Here is a 20,619-nt window from a genome sequence, read left to right on the forward strand (position 1 = left end):
ATAAAAGTGGTTGATGGGTGTCTCGCAGCTGCCTGCTGTACCCCTACCATAAAATTACTATTCACTATTTATTATTAGACAAGCCAGATGTTCACGGTAATGGTGACCTTGAGGTGAGCTACTAACATTGGGAAATTACTTTTTGCCGATGTGCAACAAATACTAAAAAGATTTTACAAAGATTTTGGAGAGATAATAAAGATTAAATAGGAGGGGGATTTTTTTTCCCAATTGCTGGTCCTTTCTACACAGGTAAGGGTGAGATAATAATCTGCCGGTGCTAACATCCATTGACGGACATTGAGCATGTTTGTCAGTGATCCTTCCCTCTGTGTACATGTAACAGTGGGGATAGGACAGGCTGGGCTGGAGAAAAGGTCTGCAGAGGACACAGACTTTGGGGCTGGAGTATGGCCTAGGAAACCGGGGACCTACCAGGGTCCATCTTGCTCTGAGAGATGGCCGTGGAACATCGCAGGCCTGTGCTTCCAGTTGTTCATGGCCCGATGATTAAAACAGCACACGTTGGTTCCCAATGCTTTGCAAATTTGCAAACAACTTCATTGAACAAGAGAAGCAGTTCAAAACAGTTCAAAAAAAGCAAAAAACTGTTTTTTAGCACCTATCATAGGTGGTTCAGTGGGAAAGGCTACAGAAGAGCAAGGCAGACGGTGTCAGATTATCCGTACTGAATGTGGTTCCAATAGATTTCTGCTCTCCGGTAATAGTACTAGAGGAAAGAAGGTTTCTACACCGACATAGAAGGGGGTTCTTTACTGTGAGAGCAGTGAGACTATGGAACTCTCTGCATGAGGATAGCAAATTCGATAAAAGAGTTCAAGAGGGGCCTGGATGCCTTTCTTAGGTGATATAATATTATATATTATGATCTTTAATAACTTCAAAAGGGTTGTTGATCCAGGGATTATTGTAATTGCCAGATTAGAGTCAGGAAAGAATTTTTCCCCTCAAGTGGGGAAAATTGGCTTCTACCTCATTGGGTTTTTTTTGCCTTCCTCTGGATCAATATTGAGGGTAAACTGAACTGGATGGACATATGTCTATTTTCGGCCTTACATACTATGTTACTTCTGATATGGTTCACTATCGCACTACTTGGGGTCCTACACAGCCGGATCCCTTTTCCTCTGTTGACATGGTCAGATGTGCAGCCCACCAGCAAGCAATTTCATGCTCACCTGAATGACACGATCAGCTTGATGAACGAGATTTTGCTCATTCGTCAGATGATTGTTCACTTTTTTTAAATGGTCCAACTGTTGGGCAAATGAGCCTTTGTAGGAACATTCAGGCACTATAATTGGACCATGTAGTGTTCTTCAGTTCAGCCTGCCATTTTGGATGTCTGTATTTTACTAGAGAAACTTGTGTGACTTCTGTATTCTCTCCCTATGTCTCCTGTGGATCTATACATGCTGCTCTGAATGGTATCTGTCAACAATTATATGTCTATTAAACAACAGTCAATCTATTTATGTGCAAATACAGCTTCTCAACGAGGCTATTGACAGTGCTTTATCAATACCCCATCCAATCTGAACTAACACAACAAGAAATTAAATACTTGGCTGCATTGTCTCTTGCCAAACTCCCCCAGGAATGGGTTTAATTCACAGTAAGTAAAGCACCTTCCTCTCAGTTAATGCCAGTCTGGAATGAACGATTTGTGAATAGTATTAATTGGTTTTCCTCATGCTTCATTATCAGGCTGAGGATGTGCAGACAACTGACTGTATGCCTATATTAACCCTATTGCATGTATTATCAATGAGAAGTCCTTGGCAGGTTGTCAGCATTGTTTTGCATATTTTTTTTTATAGCGAATGTATCCAATATTTCTACTTATATTTAATATAGAATTGTTTCAAATTTTTTTAAAGAAGCTAATATTCGGAAAGATCATTGATATTGAAAGATAAACCTTATTCCAATGCACAAAACCTCTAAATATTAGAAAGAAAAAATGCTAATTCCCTTTTTTATGGGCATTTTATTCTGTCCTGCTATGGTTTTAGATTTAGTGACACCTGACATAACGTAGCACCCATAGAAATCTATGGTGCCATGCCAAAGCATAGAAAGGGGTTTTTTTTAACTTATACCTTATTTTACCCTAGAAGAAGAAAATATCTGTAAATCAGGGCTTCATACAGAATCACATGGAGATGTGGTATGGAGGGGTCAAGACCCTATGATCAGCCATGCAGGTCTGTGAACATGAGCCCTAAGCATGGCCTCTTAAGGTACCCATATAACAATTGTTCATCTGTTATCTGTTCCTACCGGTCCCCCAATACATATGAATATTTGGTCCAGCCATGTGTAGGGTATTATACCGTAGACAGACAGTTCTGGTGGTGGCTTACCTTTAGGCCTTATTCAAGGCCCATTTACACGGAGCGATGCTCACTCAAAAATCGCTAAAAAGTGATTGTTTGAGCGATAATCGTTGCGTCTAAACACGCGGCTATCGTGCATTTTTCAGGCACTGCTAGCTGATCGTTAAATTCAGGTCAACCTAAAAATCGTCCTTCAGCCTTATCAGCAGTTCTCCACGGGGAGTGCTGATAGCATTGTTACCCGTCGGAGAACAAAGGAGCTGACTGCAGAGAGGAGCCTGCGGGCTATTAACTGCATTCAGCGAAGGCTTCATTTGCACACTGAGTAGCTACTTAATAGTTTATGCAAAATGATCGCTCAAAGCTGTCACTCAAACTGTCGTTTGAGCGATCTTTGAGCGATCATTGCTCCGTGTAAATGGGCTTTTAATCACACAAGTGTTTTTATGTGGCTAGTTTAGTCGTATCAAAAAATCATAACCATCTGAAGCATTGGTTTCCAATGTATTCATTCAGACGAGCGATTTTTAGCAGTGTAAAAATAGAAGTGGCCGGATTAATAGGACAACGTTGGCCAAAACTGGCAGCCGATTTTATATGCTGCGTGAAAAGATAGGTCTTGCCCTATCTTTTGCCGAGATACCCTGGATGCTCCCATTGGCTTCTGTAGGAGGTGGAAAAAAGCAAGGGGGTGGAGATTGGCTTTGTCCAAGGCTGGGAAAAGATTATAGCTAGCCCTACTTAACTACTATAAGTCATTCCGAGGATTTAGGCCGACTGAGGTATTTCTGCGCTACAGTGTATATTTTTGCTAATATGCCACTCATATGAATGGACAGGAAAATGCAGCTGAAACTCAGAACTTGATCGCAGGTATTCTTCACGCAATTTTTAGCCGCGATGCAGAAAACTGGAAGCCACCACACTCGTGTGAAAGATGGAACAAAAGGATTGGGTATGAAGTTCAACATCCCTGATCCTCTTCAACCCTGACAGCATCTGTTGGGGGAATGTTGAGTTTCCCCCATACATATTAGAGAGTCATCCCACCCTGTAATTGGTGGGTTAGGACAACTAAACTCTAATATGTGTGGGGGCCTTTACTTACCATTCTTTATCAATCATGATATACGAGCTATATGCAGCCCTGCGCAGTAACACCTGGAATATCCCTTGTATAACCCAAGTATCATGAAAGGAGGTTGACATTGCCCCACCAAACTTTATGACAAGCTCATCTACACTCCTTGCAGCATATTTTTCTCATATCTTTTGGGATCCTGATAAAATGCCTTTGATTTGGAAGCTGCTTATGTACTTTTTTTATAGAAATCCTTTTACTAAAGTGCTTGGAGAATTTTTAATCGGTATTTAGCTTGTGAGCTATTGAAAATTTATGATTCTACTTACAATGGTATTGTTTTACAGACATGTTTTTAAAATACAGTATGTTAAAGGGGTTGTCGTGTTGTAAACTACTGATGATCTGTCCTGAGGAAAGGCCATCAATAGTAAATTTGCAAAAGTCCATCTCCTGGGACCACTGCCAATAAGGTGTTCATCAGGCCTACGGCTGGTGCACCCAGCTGATTTCTTCAGGAAGCAGACAGCTCTGTTCTCGCTGCAGTGGCGAGGCTTGGTATTGCAGGCATTGAAATGAATAGGAGCTTGGTCTGTAATACCAAGCCTGGCCACTGCAGTGAAAATGGAGCTGCCTGATTTCTGTTGAAATAAGCTCTGTGCATTGAGCACACCAGCTTAGAGAACAGCTTATCATCGGAGATCACCGGTGGCAGACCGCCGGTTGATCTACTATTGATGAATTATCCTGCAGTCGGGCCATCAGTAATTTAGAACTGGAGAATCCCTTTAATCTGTATTCATGGGGTCCCATTTCGGATAACCACACCAGATGGACAGTTTATTATTATGAGGCACGCTGCGGTAACTGGCATGCGGCTGAAACCCTGCCCACCCAAGATGGCCAATCGTGCATGATTTGGCTGGAAATACTGCCCTTCTACTGGCAAAATTGTGCATCCATTGGCTGCTGTAGCATTTCTTTCCTTCTAAATAAAAGTCTTCATCTCTCAGCAATGGTTAGCAGCAAAGTAGTTTCTTATAGCAATACAGAGCCATGATCATCATTAGGTCAGAGCTAAATCAGTTACAATTACATCAGTATTTATAAGAATTTACTATCTTACATAAGAAGTTTAAAATACAGACCAATCACAGAGCAGTTTCAGTCATATAAACATGAATCATTTATTTTAGTCCTCAGAGGGGACTTGAACTTTTGAACAAACTCTTGCTCATCAGCTGACTGCATACACTTTTACGTGATCTCATGATTATATCGGGCCATGTAGAAGGCCCTTTAGTCACGTAGAGGAAGCTTTGAAGTAAGTCATTAGACAACCTCACTATTGTATTGTATACAGAGGATGTCCTTATTACCAAATATAACTCTGTGACTGACCAATGTTATCTTACAGGGGTCATGGAATAGTATTCCGGCACCGCAGTCTTATGAAAGCTGTCTAAAAGGAAAATCTGTCTTTCTTGCACATAGCAACCAATCACAGCGCAGCGTTCACTGGTTGTTATGTACAATTAACTTTGGCATTAATGAGATATGTCAGTCTTTGATTTTTGGTGTCTCAGAGGTGTTTATACTCTCTGCCTGTTCTTGGTCTCCTCAGGGTTCCTTCACATTGGCGAGTGCAATATGGGGCCATGTATATCGCCCCCATATCGCACTCCCCACCATGTGAAAGCCTCTTGGATGCTAGGCATTTTTGCGTGAAAACAGCCTCGCATCTCTTTGGGGATGCAGGGAGTCGCCCACTGCAGCTGTCACAGCCGTGGCAGAGGATCACAGAGTTCTCCCATTGCTTTCAATGGGGTCGGTGCTGCTGCTGGCCATATTGAAAACAATGGGGCTGCAATGCAAGATGCCGCAGCTAGATAGGACATGTTGTGATTTGTTTCATGCATAGCATCACATTGTGGTGTCCTGCAGGAAAACATTGCTAATGTTTATGCACCATAAGTTTCTGAAACCTCCTCTACATGGCTTGCACTGCAAATGCTATAGAATTTCCACATCGATTCCACTAGCATTTACAGTCCATGTGAAAGCAGTCTATGGAAGAAGAAAATGGTCAATAGATTTGCTTGTCTGCTATGCTATATAGACTATATGCAAATATTGAATCTTGGAAATGTGCAATGCCTTCCATACTATTGACAGGAACGATCATCGCTCAGTGAATGGAGACGGAGCAAGCCGGGAATCATTCCAGACCGCCTTCACAATAAACAGGCAGTTGTTCATAGGCGAACAACTGCCTGTTTACACCGGCCAATTTGTTGTTCAATTTTCTGTATGCATAACCTGAATGAGAAGTTAACGAATTCTCATTCGTCATTCATTCGGTGCACACATTTACACTGAACGATAGTAGATCCGATTCCCACCGGACTCAGGAATCTGAACGATTTATCGGCCCATGTAAAAGGACTAGAGATGAGCGAGCATACTCGCTAAGGACAATTACTCGATCGAGCATTGTCCTTAGCGAGTACCTACCCGCTCGGAAGAAAAGGTTCGGCTGCCAGCGCGGGTGAGAGGTGAGTTGCAGCAGTGAGCAGGGGGGAGCGGGAGGGAGAGAGGGAGAGAGAGATCTTCCCTCCATTCCTCCCCGCTCTCCCCCACCGCTCCCCGCCCGCCGCCGGCACCTGAACCTTTTCTTCCGAGCGGGCAGGTACTCGCTAAGGGCAATGCTCGATCGAGTAATTGCCCTTAGCGAGTATGCTCGCTCATCTCTAAAAAGGACCCTTAGACATATTGAAGGGATTGTCAATTTTGAGACTACCTCTTCCATGACCAAGATGTGGGCTGGCATGGAGAGGAAGCAATTTATATACAGCTTCCTTTTCCTGCACCAATCTCCATTATCTTCTTACCAGGATATTTGGGTAGAGTTCAGAAAAATCAACAAAGGAAGAAGAAGAGAAACCTAATCCAGGCATCAGAGACAGAGCCGTATTACAGATTCCCTTTGTGCATAGAATAGAGCACATATAGACTGCTTCTGTACTTCTGGGTGACTGTGTGCAATTTTATATGGAGGCACATATATTGGCAAAAATAAGGAGGGTTGTAAAACTTGTTAGAGTATCAGGCAAGTTAGTATAGTTAGGGTGTCTGATAATGAGTGAGGATTGGTCCTTATGGTATGGATGCCCCAACTCTCTGGCCTGTGTCATAAACTCATGTTGTATCCAATCCCATCTTTAATAATGCCCCTTATAATAGCTGAGCCTCCTAGCACCAGTAGAGCCCTATTGTAGAAACAGCACAGTGATGTATTTTGAACCTCGCCATAAATATGTAAAAACATTTCTTTAGCAGATTGATTTTTCACACAATTTAAACAAAGCTTCTATTACATTACTGCTCAATATACCATTAGCGGGGACGCATGATTTCTGTTTGATCCCATACGAAGTCTGTATGGAAAGCAAATGCTGTGTGGTAAATGGCGAAAATGCAGCCTGTTACACGTCTCCCACTCCCATCCACATCCAAGGACAATAGCAGATGCTAAAATGATGCAGTTTGCATTATTTCTGCTGTGTGCTTGTTTACACAAGACACCTGCACCAGATTTAAAGGATTTGCGCTAATAAAGTCAAATTGCAGCAAACAAAAAGTCCCACTATCAGCTTTAAGGACCAATCTGGGATACTTGACATTTTTTTTAAATTTATGTTGCCTTTTAATAAGTATTTTAATTCCTTAGCTGGTGCTTTTTGTCTTCCAGAAAGATCTGAGAGTGTGAAGCCCCCCCCCCCCCCCCCTTGTATTTGTATGTCTCCTGCTGTTTTCTTATTCTCCTTTGTACCAAAGAGTCTAGAAAAACATTTCTATCCATAACTTTCATTTGAAAATTCTATATATGTCGTGCGGCATTCTGTAGCTACAGGTGACTGAGCCTTGGCGCTGAAACAGTTAACAAAAGACAAACAACAGTTGCTCTTAGTTCTGGTGTTCTCTTTATCTTCCCAGATTTTCTTGCTCCATTCGTCATCAAATTATCTTTTTTTTCCCCCCTGGTTATTATTCCTGCTTTCCTTTGTCTTGCCCTGAATAATACCCCTGAACTTATCTCTCCCCTTTGTCCCTCTTCTTATATTCTATGGCATGTTCTTTTCTTCTATTCTTCATTTCTTTCTTGTAGCTGCCCACGTCTCTAACCTTCCTAGCCACACCATTATTTTCACAATACCATGCACTAATGGTTATAGATACACAGTACATTGTGGGATAGAGGCCATACCCATACATCTACACAACCGATAGAGGATTTTCCATTCTCTATTGTTGTACAGTATACATATGCTGTGAGAAGACATATATATATATATATATGTGTGTGTGTATGTATATATATATATATATATATATATATATATACACATATGCACATATACACACATATATATATATATATATATATATATATATATATATATATATATATTATACATATATATATATGCTTTTTTATTATATTATTTTGAGTATGGCATCTTTACACTAGGCATTAAGCTACTGTAAAGAAGGTTCCAGAACACGACTCTTCCTCTGCATCATAAAAATACATCAAAAACTTGTATTTTTAATGTCGTTATTGGTATTCAACGTAATTGGACATTTTGACCTAATTTGCATCAGTCACAGCTCATTATATAGTTTTTTTTTCCTGTAATTAGTACCACTAGAGGAATGGGCAAATTTTAGTAGAAAGAAAAAATATTCTCTCTCTTACAAATACTGTATATTTAGTGTATTTATCTCTATTTAGCTCATGTGTAAAGTGACAAAAAAAGACTTAAAACCCTGCAGAGGCATGTAACCTGTAATTTGGCTGTAAATGGATGCACTTTTCAGATATAATTGATTTTTGTTACATAATGTATTATGTGGTAGGAGGGTAAAATGTATCTTTGACTATTTATTTATTTACTTTATATCTGTATTTTAGTTTTTTACAAAATGTAACATCTGGAAAGTAAAGGTCGTGTCACATTTGCATGGTAAGTATTTGATTGCCATGTAAATTTTTAATAGGGCATTATGGACAGATACATTTCATACAGATTGATAGAAACAGAAATTGTGGAAAATTCTACATGAATTCATTCTTGGGACAACACAAATGTAGACATAACAATTAATCAAATAGAAATGAATCCCAAATATTAATTAGCCAGTATTTATAAAATATATATATATATATATATATATATATATATATATATATATATATATATATATATATATATACATATATATATATATATATACATATATATATATATATATATATATATATATATATATATTTGTAGATTATTTGACACATTTCAATAGTCATATAACCTTAATGATTTTCTGAGTGTGCGGTGTGGATATTATACATTGTCATTTTTCTTATATATATATATGATTGCATGTGTCATTTTGAACATATGTCCCTGGGATATTTCTAATTGGAGAAAAGAAAAAACAATGTTGAAAGCACATAACGCTGCTTATCCATGCTTAACATAGACTTGGGTTTAACAGGAGGGCAGAAATAAAAAATAAATATTCTTCAGAAAGCAGAAAGTAGATGGAGAATGTTGTGTAAAATTCACACACACATACATTATACGCTGTACAACTTTTCTACCAGTACTGCATATTCTAACCATACATATATGTATAGGCATGTATATATATATATATATATATATATATATATATATATATATATATATACATATATATATATATACATATATATATGTGTGTATGTATGTACATATATATGTATATATATTTTTATATATATATATATATATATAATCCACTCACTACTATATATATGTATGTGTATATATATATATATATATATATATATATATATATATATATATATATATATATATATATAAATTTATTCTTCTAGAACTGATTTCCATGCTTTTGTGCAATACTACTCCATTTTATAACATAACAGCAACAATTTATGATATATCAAATAAATGTAAAGTCTATGATTTCCTCCTAAGTATATGGAATAAAGACATGAAAAAACAAACAATATCCTGAGTGCTTTGAGGGACTCAGGAAAAGTATGAAACAGAGATATGTGTGGATTCACAGTACCCCAGCCCCATCTAGTGCATGTTTGTGGAACTACTACAATTGGTCAAACAGCATGAGTATGGCTGTTTTGTTCGCTTTTATAAGGTGTTTTACATGTGTCTTGTCAGAAAAAATTAGAGAAGACTACTTTGATAAATGCCACAGAAAAATACATCAACATACAGAGATGAAAGGAGATCTTATATCAAAATAGCCGCCTGTTATGGGGCTGGATTTTTCCACCCAGGAAAGTTGGATCTGGTGTTTGTTTCCCCTTCCACACCCTGTCTATTCATGACCCTTAAAGCAATTCCCCATTTTGCTTTGCTATTAATGTAGATTCTTCACGGAGGAGAGTTCTACACTGATTTTTACTACTGGTAGCAATAGGAATGGGTCCAACCGGAATTGGGTCCCCTCTCTCCAAAATCCCCACAGGAACCATATGTCTTTTGGTTTCTGGAAATTAGAACCAGATTTAAAAATAAACTGATTGAAACATTTATGCAAACTAATATCGTTGTATGCACCACTTGTCCTACCATTTTAGATTAGGCTAATAAAGGGAAACCATCCAGTAAGATAACTCTAGTGGGACAAGGCCTACAGGCACAAGTGACAGTAGTATATATGATAGATATGGGAGATGTGTGTGCAGCACTTTGCAACAAGAACACATTAACACGTTTGTATGTTTCCATCATGGCCAACAATTTTTGGTTTATTAGAGTAGTTTAACTCGCCCTTGACAACCTTCCTGTAAAAAGACCAGGAGACTCCCAGACAAAGGGGAGTTCTGCCAGGTTTGCAAATGAAAAGGCAAATCTTTTGGTCTCTGTGCTTTTAAAATGCACTCACCTCTTTCATGTCTTGTACTCTTCTACATTTCTGGACTCCGCTGAAAACCCAGCTGGCCTTGGCATTAGCAGGCTGTCTGTGGTAGTGCCTCGCAATGGAGATGAGTGCAGGACTTGGCATAGCTGTATGTCTGGTCAGGGGCTTGTAGACAGCAGTGGTCTGGCCTGGGGTTGGTGTACAGGAGGGCCTGGTTTGGGTCTATATAAAGAGGGCTCTGCCAGAGGTAAGAAAAGTGTATGACAGATACAGCTGCTACTGGCTATCTCTCGGGAGGAGAAAATATAGAAGCACATGTTAAAAAAAAACAACTCATTTTTATTCGGAAAGTGCCTTAGGGACCTTTCACACAGGTTAAGTTATTCTGCCAAGATGCACCACAAGACGCAGAGCTAAAGGAATTCTGCGCCAAAATCCACAGGTCTAACTGCAGATTTTGATGCAGAATTGGGAGCAGATTTAAGCCATTTCCGATTTTGTGGCAAAATCCACAGGTAGCCTGCAGATTATGGTGAGGACTTTATCGCGGCTTGCGGTGCATTCTGCAGACCAATTCTGCTCATTTGAAAGGCCCCTTAGCATTCTAGTTGTTGAGCCATAGTGCAGGTTTTGAGTCCATGAATAAGCCAATGCCATATGCATGAAACTCAAAATATAGTTTTTTATTGCAATACTTTGGCAAAACATTGGCAGTCTATAGGGAGGTACTGAACGCAGTCATGCAACGTTAAAGCTGAAGAAAGGGCAGAAAGAGTTGAAAGGGATCATCCAGGTGTTTAAAGAGACTCTGCCACCTATTTTTAACCCTATAAAGTAAACTTATGGGCTAAAAGTCAGTGACCCATAGAGTTTGGGGATGTAAGTGTTATACTTACCTTCCCCATTCTTCCCTGGTGTCAGCGCTAAAAACCGGTGCATTGAGCGGTGCTGTTAAGCAGTCCGCCCATTATAAAATCAGAGAGGGCAAAACTAGCGCATCACTCAATGCATTCAGTGGCAACTTTCAGACACCATGGGAACGACAAGGAAGGTAAGTATAACACTTACGTCACTGGACTCAGCAGGTCACCGGCTTTTAGGGACTGCAGTGAATTTGCAGTGGAATTTTACCCTTCGTATGCTAATTTTGTTATGGATCTACCATCATGGGTCCACAAGTAAATTTACTGTACATTGTTTTTCCTATATCTAAACTCTCTCTAAAAGCCCATTTAGACACAACGATTGTCGCTCAAAATTCAGTCAAAAGCCATCTTTTGAGCATCTAAATGTGCCCATCTTTCAGTTTTCTGCCGAACAGCTGATAAGCAGGACCGCACGCTGTGCTCTGCCGAGGGACCACTAATTGCATTGTCTCAGCTGTCAGCCCCACCGGCAAAACAGAAGGAATTTATTCAGAGAACAGTCGGTGGTCCTCTAAATAAATTAATCTCCTGCCAACTCACACACTATTAATTAGTACTAATAGGCATTAGTACCAATTAGCAGATTATGCAAAATGATCGCTCAAAAGCCATCTTTTGAGTGATCATCTGTGTGTCTAAACAGCCTTTACCATTCTTCCTCATATCATATGGGACATATACACCTCCACCAGGAAGGCATACGATTGACTCCAAATTTCTTCTGCAGCAGGACAACAACCCCAAACATACAGTCAATGTCATTATTAATAACTGTCTTCAGTAAGAAGTACATGTGAAGTGATGATATGGTCCCCACAGAGCCCTCATCTCAGTATCATCGAGTCTGTCTGAGATTACAAGAACAGACAGATGTATTTGAGCAAGCTACATATTGATCCAATAATTATTCTGATTGCCAAATTGGAGTCAGAAAGATAAAATTGGCTTCTACCTCATTGGGTTTTTTTTCATTCCTCTGGATCAACATTGGAGAGTAATAGGCTGAACTGGATGGACATGTCTTTTTTTCGGCCTTACATACTATGTGACATCCACAGAAGACCTGTGATTAGTTCTCCAAGATGTTTGGAACAACCACCCTACCAAGTTACCTTCAAAGTGTATGCAAGTGTACTAGAAGAATTGATGCTGTTTTGAAAGTAAAAGGGCGGTCACACCATATACTCGATTTAGATTTCTCTTTTGTTCATTCACTTAGCATTTTGTTGATTAACAATAATAAACTACCGTATATACTCGAGTATTAGCCGACCCGAGTATAAGCTGAGTCAATAAGTTTTACCACAAAAAAACTGGTAAAACCTATTGACTCAAGTATAAGCCTAGCTAGACTCGAGTATATACTAGGTAAAAGAAACCCTGCAATACTCACCTTCCAGCGGGCATCTGTGTCCCCGGCGCGATGGTCTCTCTGGCAGTACGGCAAGCTGCTTCAGACTTCTCCTCGCTCTCATCTCCCTGCTCGGTTTTCAATTCCCCCCTCAGTCAGAGCTGTGTAAGTAAGCGCTGTAATTGGATCGAGCACCAGCCAATCACAGCTGGCGCTCAATAAACCAATCACAGCCATTCAGTGATGTCATTCACTGAATGGCTGTGAATGATTGAGCGCCGGCTGTGATTGGCTGGCGCTCAAACCAATCACAGTGCTTACCTACACAGCGCTGACGGTGGGGGAATTCAAAGCTGAGCAGGGAGATGACAGCGGCGAGAATTCTCAAGCAGCTTGCCGCACCACCAGGAAGACCAACGCGCCGGGGACACAGACGCAGGCTGGGAGGTGAGTATTGCGATGTTTTTGTTGTTTTTTTTTTTACCTCACTCGAGTATAAGCCGAGGGGGGCTTTTTCAGCATATATTTCAGCAAAAAATGTGCTGAAAAACTAGGCTTACTTTGCAGCATTTTTTCCTCATCTGCCTAAAACTTTTTGCACATTACTGTGTGTATATATATATATAAATATATATTTTTTTTTCCCCGCAATTCCCATTACATCAGTTCCTCAAAAGAAAAAGTAAAATGATCCTCAATTTCTTTGTCTCTGCTAACTTAAATTTTTTTTAAAAATAATACAAAATGTGTTGGAAGCTGAAGGGTTAAAGAAAAACCTTGTCCTAGAATGACATCTATTAGTAACCTTATTCCACTCTGGTCATGACATTTGGGTGGGTTGTCAAGCGACAACCTCTCCAATAAAAACTCAGTTAACGCGTTTGACAAGTTTTCCTCTAAACAATTAAGAAAACCAAGTGGTACGGACAGAGCTGACAGAACAGTTTTGCTGTTTTACAAGAGACAGCAGAAGAGAAGCCTTGGCTTTCTGCATTCCTGCCCCTTATAGCTGAACATGCAACCTGACTAATCGACTCATACTTAACGTATAATTACTTCTGAATTTACTCTAAGTGAAACATCATCTCCAAGACATTTGCCTTAAACCGGTTATAAAAGTGACATTTAATCACTAGATAGGCAGAGAGATAATTGTGGGAAGTTTTAGGAAATGTACTTGTTTAGTGAAGATATATATTCCGTCTCCACATCCTGTGTCTGAATGCAGGCAAATAAATTCCAGCAAATGGATTAAAAAGCATTAGGCAATGACATATTTTAGTAAAGGTCAGCTGGCGTGTTCCTTAATGCCAGGATCCTGATTTAAAGAGAATATATTTCGGTATTACTTAGGCAAAGTGTGGACATCTTACAACACTTGGCAACTGTAGAGAGAGATGCCTAGGAAATAATTTCTGTCATTAACACTTTGTTAAGAAATGGTCAATGTGTCCTGCACGGGGTTAATCGTGTCAATGAGAAAGTGTGCGTTTGCAATTTTTACATAAAATAGTACCCCATGCTTCACCAGCCGTTTTTGTAACTTCAAGCACGTTAGTTGAGCGGAGCTTCGAAACTACTCCAAAATGCATTTTTTCAATAAAAGAGTGATACGTGTGAGCGTATGAAAATTTGCAATATGGCTTATAAGAGGAAAGTGGCATCTTCCTCACTAGAAAAAAAAATTGAAATGACCAAAAACAGCTCTCTATTGTAAAACTGAAAATACAAGACAGGGTGGAGGAGAGGAGGGGTATGAAGCTGCAGGATCTCTCCTTTTCTGGATGTCTAAGGTCTCCCTCACACAGGTGTTTTCAGTAAACACAGCGTTTTTTAATGTTGCGTTTACTGCGGTTTCAGCAGCGCTGGCATGTGTTATGCCAGGGTTTTGGCTGTGTTTTCAGCATAGCTGATAATGCAAGCAAGGAAGCTGAAAAGAAAAAAATCTAATATTCACCTAGTAGGTGTCATTCCTACAGGCTTCCAGGTACTTGTCTGTGCCTGCAGAGCATCTCTTGTTGGTAACGGGCTTTCAAGACCATGACTCCAGCAAGAGATTGCTCTGATTGGCTGAGCCATGAGCCATTCATTAATCGAAGGGCTGTTATTGGTGCATCCAGCGCTGGCTGTGATTGGTGCTGGATTAGCCAATCAGAGCAATCTCTTGCTGGAGGCAGGGTCTTCAAACCCCATCACTAGCAAAAGATCCTCTGACAAGTGCCTGGAGCCCCGGAAAGTAGCGCCAGGGACCCTGACGGTGCCAGCATCAGTACAACTTTTTTTTTTTGGTAGTGCAGCTAGCGCTTGCATTAAGCATTGCCCAAAGCGCAGCAATAAGTAGTGCCCCATTTTCAGTAGTACTGCTAATGCTGCCCATTCATTTCAATGGGCGACGGAGGGCTGAAAACAGCCAAAGATAGAAAATGCATGGCTGTCAAAGCGCAGCGTTGAAGATGCTGTGTTATGACGCTGCACTTTGACGCTTGTGTGAAGAGCCCCATTGAAATGAATGGGAGCGTTGTACAGCATTTAGGGCTGCGCTGAAAAGGCAGCACTAAACACTGTAAAAAAGGTCTGTGTGAGGGGGGCCTGAGGGCTTAAACACATGAAAATCATGACCGCATAATGGGATGAAATAAAACTATTTATTTTTTTTAAGGGTTCTGTTTTCACTATCGGGATTCTCGCACGTACTATTAACACACGAAAATCCTGATAGTGAAAACAAAACCATTGAACTACATGCGAGAAGTGATAGGGCAGGACCTAACTTCTCTCTATTTTCTGTTTAAACTTGTGTGCAACAGCGCAGAGTTTGAATAGTCTAAAAGAAAACCCCTTGGACTGTGTGCTAATACGCTCCATAGTGGCGCGCGTATTAGCACATGCACCCACATGTTTAAGCCCTAAAGGCTCCTATCCACTAGTGATATGTTTTCTTGCGATGCGAGAATGAGTGAAAACGCATGATTATAAAACCAATGATTTTTAATGGTTTCATTCTCATTAGCAATGTTTTCACTGAAGCCTCGCAGTCTAAGAAAAATCTGTGTTATCACCCATTGTTTTCAACAGGGGAGGCAGCAGCAGCACCGGCCATATTGAAAACATAGGGAGTACATTATGCTCCCTTTACACAGCTGTGACAGCTATGGCAGAGGATTCCTTCACCCCCGCAGGGACCGCGGGGATGGAAGAATCCCCTGCCACAGCTGTGACAGAGGTCCGCTATGTTATCCCATTATTTTCAATGGGGCCAGCGCTGCTGCCACCCCCATTGAAAGCAATGGGTTGCAGACAAACACCGCAGCAATAATTTTTGGGGAAGGGCTTAAAATATAAGCCATTTCCTGAAAATCAGCCCTAGCTGTAAAACAAAATGTTACTCACCTAGAAGAGCTGTCCGGCTCTTCTCTCCAGCCTCAGCAGTCGTCTTCTCTCTTCTGGAGGACAGGGATTGAAAAATTACCATCTCCAGAAAGCGCTGCCTCTGATTGGCTGTCCCCGCAGGGGGGAAGAAATCCCCTGCCATAGCTGTGTCAGGGGAGCGCAATGTACTCCCTATATTTTCAATAGGGCAGGCACTGCTTTTTCAGTGAAAACATCGCAAATGAGTATGAAACCATTGAAAATCATTGGTTTCATAATCATGCGTTTTTACTCGCTCTCGCATCTCAAGAAAACATATCGCTAGTGGGTAGGAGCCCTTAAGGTTTATTTACATGGGACGACTGTCAAGCGATTAAATGCTGGATAGTTGTCCCAATGATTATTGCTTCTGTGCTTTCACACAAGAGCAATGATCGCTCCAGCCACTCACTTCCATTTAGACTAAACAGTCAGCCATCCGTACATGAAAGTCTGTTTGCACGAGCCGACAGTCACTTGGATTTTAGGTGTGCTGAAAACCAAGCGAATCTGACAAGTGAGCAATTCTCTCCCACTTGCCCTGTCTTTTGAGCAATTACTCAGGTGACTGCTGGCACATGTAAACGACAGTTGTTCCATGTAAACACAGCCACCAACCAAGCGATGAGCAACAATTCATTCAGTAGTCACTAGTCGCTCACCCAAAAATAGCCATTGGTAGATTAATTATTATCTAGTGTAAACGGGTAATTATGATCTTTCAACAACTAGCGAACAAACGCTGATTGGCTCCCACCTTTTTTTGAACATTTTGCCCTCCCACATACTGCTAATTGGTTCCTAAAACACATAAATACATGAGAATGATTTTTGACTAAACCAAGGCTTGAACGAGAAAAAAAGTCTTTTCAGGTAAGAAGAATGACAGACCACAGCAATGAGCGTTCAGTCGAACCAGCGAGAGACAACAGCAATAAGCGTTCACTCAATGACCTACACACATGCATGTATGGACTCAGCAACCAATGAGCATGCATCAGACAATTGTCAATATTTCATGCCCACCAAAGAACCTCGCGTCCCTTAAAGGGGTTGTCCCGCGAAACAAAGTGGGGGTATACACTTCTGTATGGCCATATTAATGCACTTTGTAATGTACATTGTGCATTAATTATGAGCCATACAGAATTTATTCACTTACCTGTTCTGTTGCTAGCGTCCTCGTCTCCATGGTGCCGTCTAATTTTCAGCATCTAATCGCCGGATTAGACGCGCTTGCGCAGTCCAGTCTTCTTCTTTTCTGAATGGGGCCGCTCGTGCCGGAGAGCGGTTCCTCGTAGCTCCGCCCTGTCACGTGCCGAATCCAGCCAATCAGGAGGCTGGAATCGGCAATGGACCGCACAGAAGCCCTGCGGTCCACCGAGGGTGAAGATCCCGGCGGCCATCTTCGCACGGTAAGTAAGAAGTCACCGGAGTGCGGGGATTCGGGTAAGTACTGTGCATTTTTTTTTAAGCCCCTGCATCGGGTTTGTCTCGCGCCGAACTGGGGGGCTATTGAACAAAAAAAAAAAACCCGTTTCGGCGCGGGACAACCCCTTTAACTAGTCGATGAACAATATTTCAGCCCATGTAAATGCCCCAACAATTCATTCAACAATTCTGAAATTGAACCAGTGAACAACAATCACTCACAAACAGTCATTCATGCACTCTAGCGACTATTTCGAGTCGCTATACAAACAATACTTGTCACGTGTAAACCCACCCTTAGACAGCATCATGCTGTGAGAGCAGAAAGGGGCGGCAGGGAGAGACATCTGATTGACTCAGACCACACAGTCGACGTCTTACTCTACAAGACACTTCTTACACTAAGGAGACAGGAAGAGCTCACTCACCCAGCAGGCATGGAGAGAGAAAAAGTACCGTATGCATAAAAAGACCAGAAGAGGGACGGAAAAAGATTCAGATATGTAGGTTAGACACAACTATTCTTGCTGCGCTACATCCAATACACATCTACAACTGCATACTGAGTGGTTGAGATTTGTTTTTCAAACTTATCACATATATGATCCTTCATCTCAGGATACAATAGGCAACACTGAGCTCATTATTCAACATGTAATTATACAATGGGAGATGGGGCAAAGAAGGGAGAAAACAAAACTAGTTGGGAAAGTAAGGGATTAACTGTCATACATTGTAACAGTATGTGCAGCGTACTTTGTGGGGCAAAATATATGGACAAAGGCAATAATAGTGTTTTTTTAAACCCATGAAATGAATTGAAACAATAGAATATGCATGTGGGTATATGCCCTAAGCAGGAGTATCATTCAGGACGTATAGTTTAAATTGTCTCCATTATTTGTCAAAATATAGCTGTCCCATTTGTTATGACCTCTTCAAACTAGCAAATATTATAAGAACAGAAGGTAACGACATATTGAGAACTTAAGAGACTCACCAACCAGAATCACCCGAACCAGACCAGTCCCTCATGCGGAGTACACGCCCCAAAAAGGGCAACCCCACTGCGGGAGAGAGACCTGTCTTGGAACCAATATCCCTAAACCCTAAGGGCTCCTTCCCACGGACGGATTTCTGCCGCGTAATACGCGGTGAAAATCCGCCGCGTTGCCCGCAGCTCAATGCTCATGGTGCGGAACCTAATAGCTCAATGCTCATGGTGCGGAATTCCGCACCATGAAATCACCCGTCCTCACCCGCGGCATGCTCTATTTGTCGCGGGTGTACGCGCGGACGGCTTCCATTACAGTCAATGGAAGCCGTCCGTCACGCTATCTTCCGCTGTAGCACAGCCGAAGATAGCGTGAAACCGCTTCCCCGCCCACCGCCAGCCGCGTCAAGCGGGACGGAAGACGCCGGATCCGCAGGTAAGTATGGGGTCTCTGGGAGGCGCAGTGACGGGCTCCGCCGCGGAATTCCGCGGCAGAGCCCGTCACGGCCGTGTGCAGCCGGCTTAAATCCCTAAGACTAAATGAACAAAAGTACAGGAATAACTAACACACTACTGCTGAACTCACTAAATACTGAGAACCAGACTCTAGGCAAGGTCTGATGCAGCGTGGCCAGTTTACAAACAGTATAACCAGTGCCCTTAGGCCTCCCTCACACGGGCGCTTTTTACTGAGATTAGCGCGGCGCTTTCGGCACCGCTCTAATCACGGTATAACACTCTCATTGTTTTTAATGGAGCCACTCAGACAGCTGCTCGATCACAGCACTTTTCAGCAGGCAAGTTTCGAGTGGAGTTTGTTCTATTTTTGAGCGTTTAACGCACCTCATCAATGATGAGGAGTGCTAAAAGCCAGCATTGGACGAAAATGAGAGTAAAACCATTTAAATCACAGCATTTACAGTATGTGTGAGGGAGGCCTTAGTACCAAGGGTCCATACTCACATAAGAATTGATAGGCTGATTGGGTTAATAGTCAACGCAGTCAGCCTATCAGCACTGGCATCAGAGGGAGAAGTTACTCCCTTTGCGTCAAATGCTGAATAACACGGCACACGTGCTATCTGGTATGTCATGTGGTCCAGTGCGATACGTTGACATTACCCCAGACCTGCAGTGAACCTAGAAGTCATGGGTTAGTAGGCGCCGTGACAATAGCCCTCCAAAAAAAGCCACAGAAAAATATTTAAATAAGAAAACGATATACCTTAAAGGGGTTGTCCCGCGGAAGCAAGTGGGCTTATACACTTCTGTATGGCCATATTAATGCACTTTGTAATATACATCGTGCATTAAATATGAGCCATACAGAAGTTATTCACTTACCCACTCCGTTGCTGGCGTCCCCGTCTCCATGGCTCCGTCTAATTTCAGCGTCTAATCGCCCGATTAGACGTGCTTGCGCAGAAGGGTCTTCTCCCTTCTGGTCGGTCTGGGCACGAGCGGCGTTCTGGCTCCGCTCCCTTCTACGCGTCATCACGTAGCTCCGCCCCGTCACGTGTGCCGATTCCAGCCAATCAGGAGGCTGGAATCGGCAATGGACCGCACAGAGCCCACGGTGCACCATGGGAGAAGACCCGCGGTGCATCATGGGTGAAGATCCCGGCGGCCATCTTGGAGGAAAAGAACGAAGAAGCTGCAGACAGGGGATTCGGGTAAGTAACATTTTTTTTTTTTATTTCATCACATCCCTTGGGTTTGTCCTGCGCTGAACGGGGTGCCTATGCAAAAAAAAAAAAAAAAAACCCGTTTCGGCGTGGGACAACCCCTTTAAGGTAACGAAAGTCTGGTTTGGCATCACGGTGAAGTAAATAGGTAAATAATCAGTGAGGAGATCATAAGCATCATAGGGCTAAGAATTTAGAGAATGTATCTTTTTAAATGCTACCTTTTCTTCAAATTGTTGTATTTCCTGTATTTTGGCTAATGTTTTTGGTAAAGGGAGACCTGGGGACATTCAGGAAGAAGTTATAATCTATTTAGTTGCAGAAAGCATATGTGAGACTGATTTGCAGCTTTGCCTGGGAGACCTTCAATATCAGCATTTAGTAGGGCAAACCAAGGATATAGTCAAACATCCATATTCCATATGG

This window comes from Eleutherodactylus coqui, chromosome 2, assembly GCF_035609145.1.
Source record: "Eleutherodactylus coqui strain aEleCoq1 chromosome 2, aEleCoq1.hap1, whole genome shotgun sequence".
In the NCBI taxonomy this organism is placed as follows: domain Eukaryota; kingdom Metazoa; phylum Chordata; class Amphibia; order Anura; family Eleutherodactylidae; genus Eleutherodactylus; species Eleutherodactylus coqui.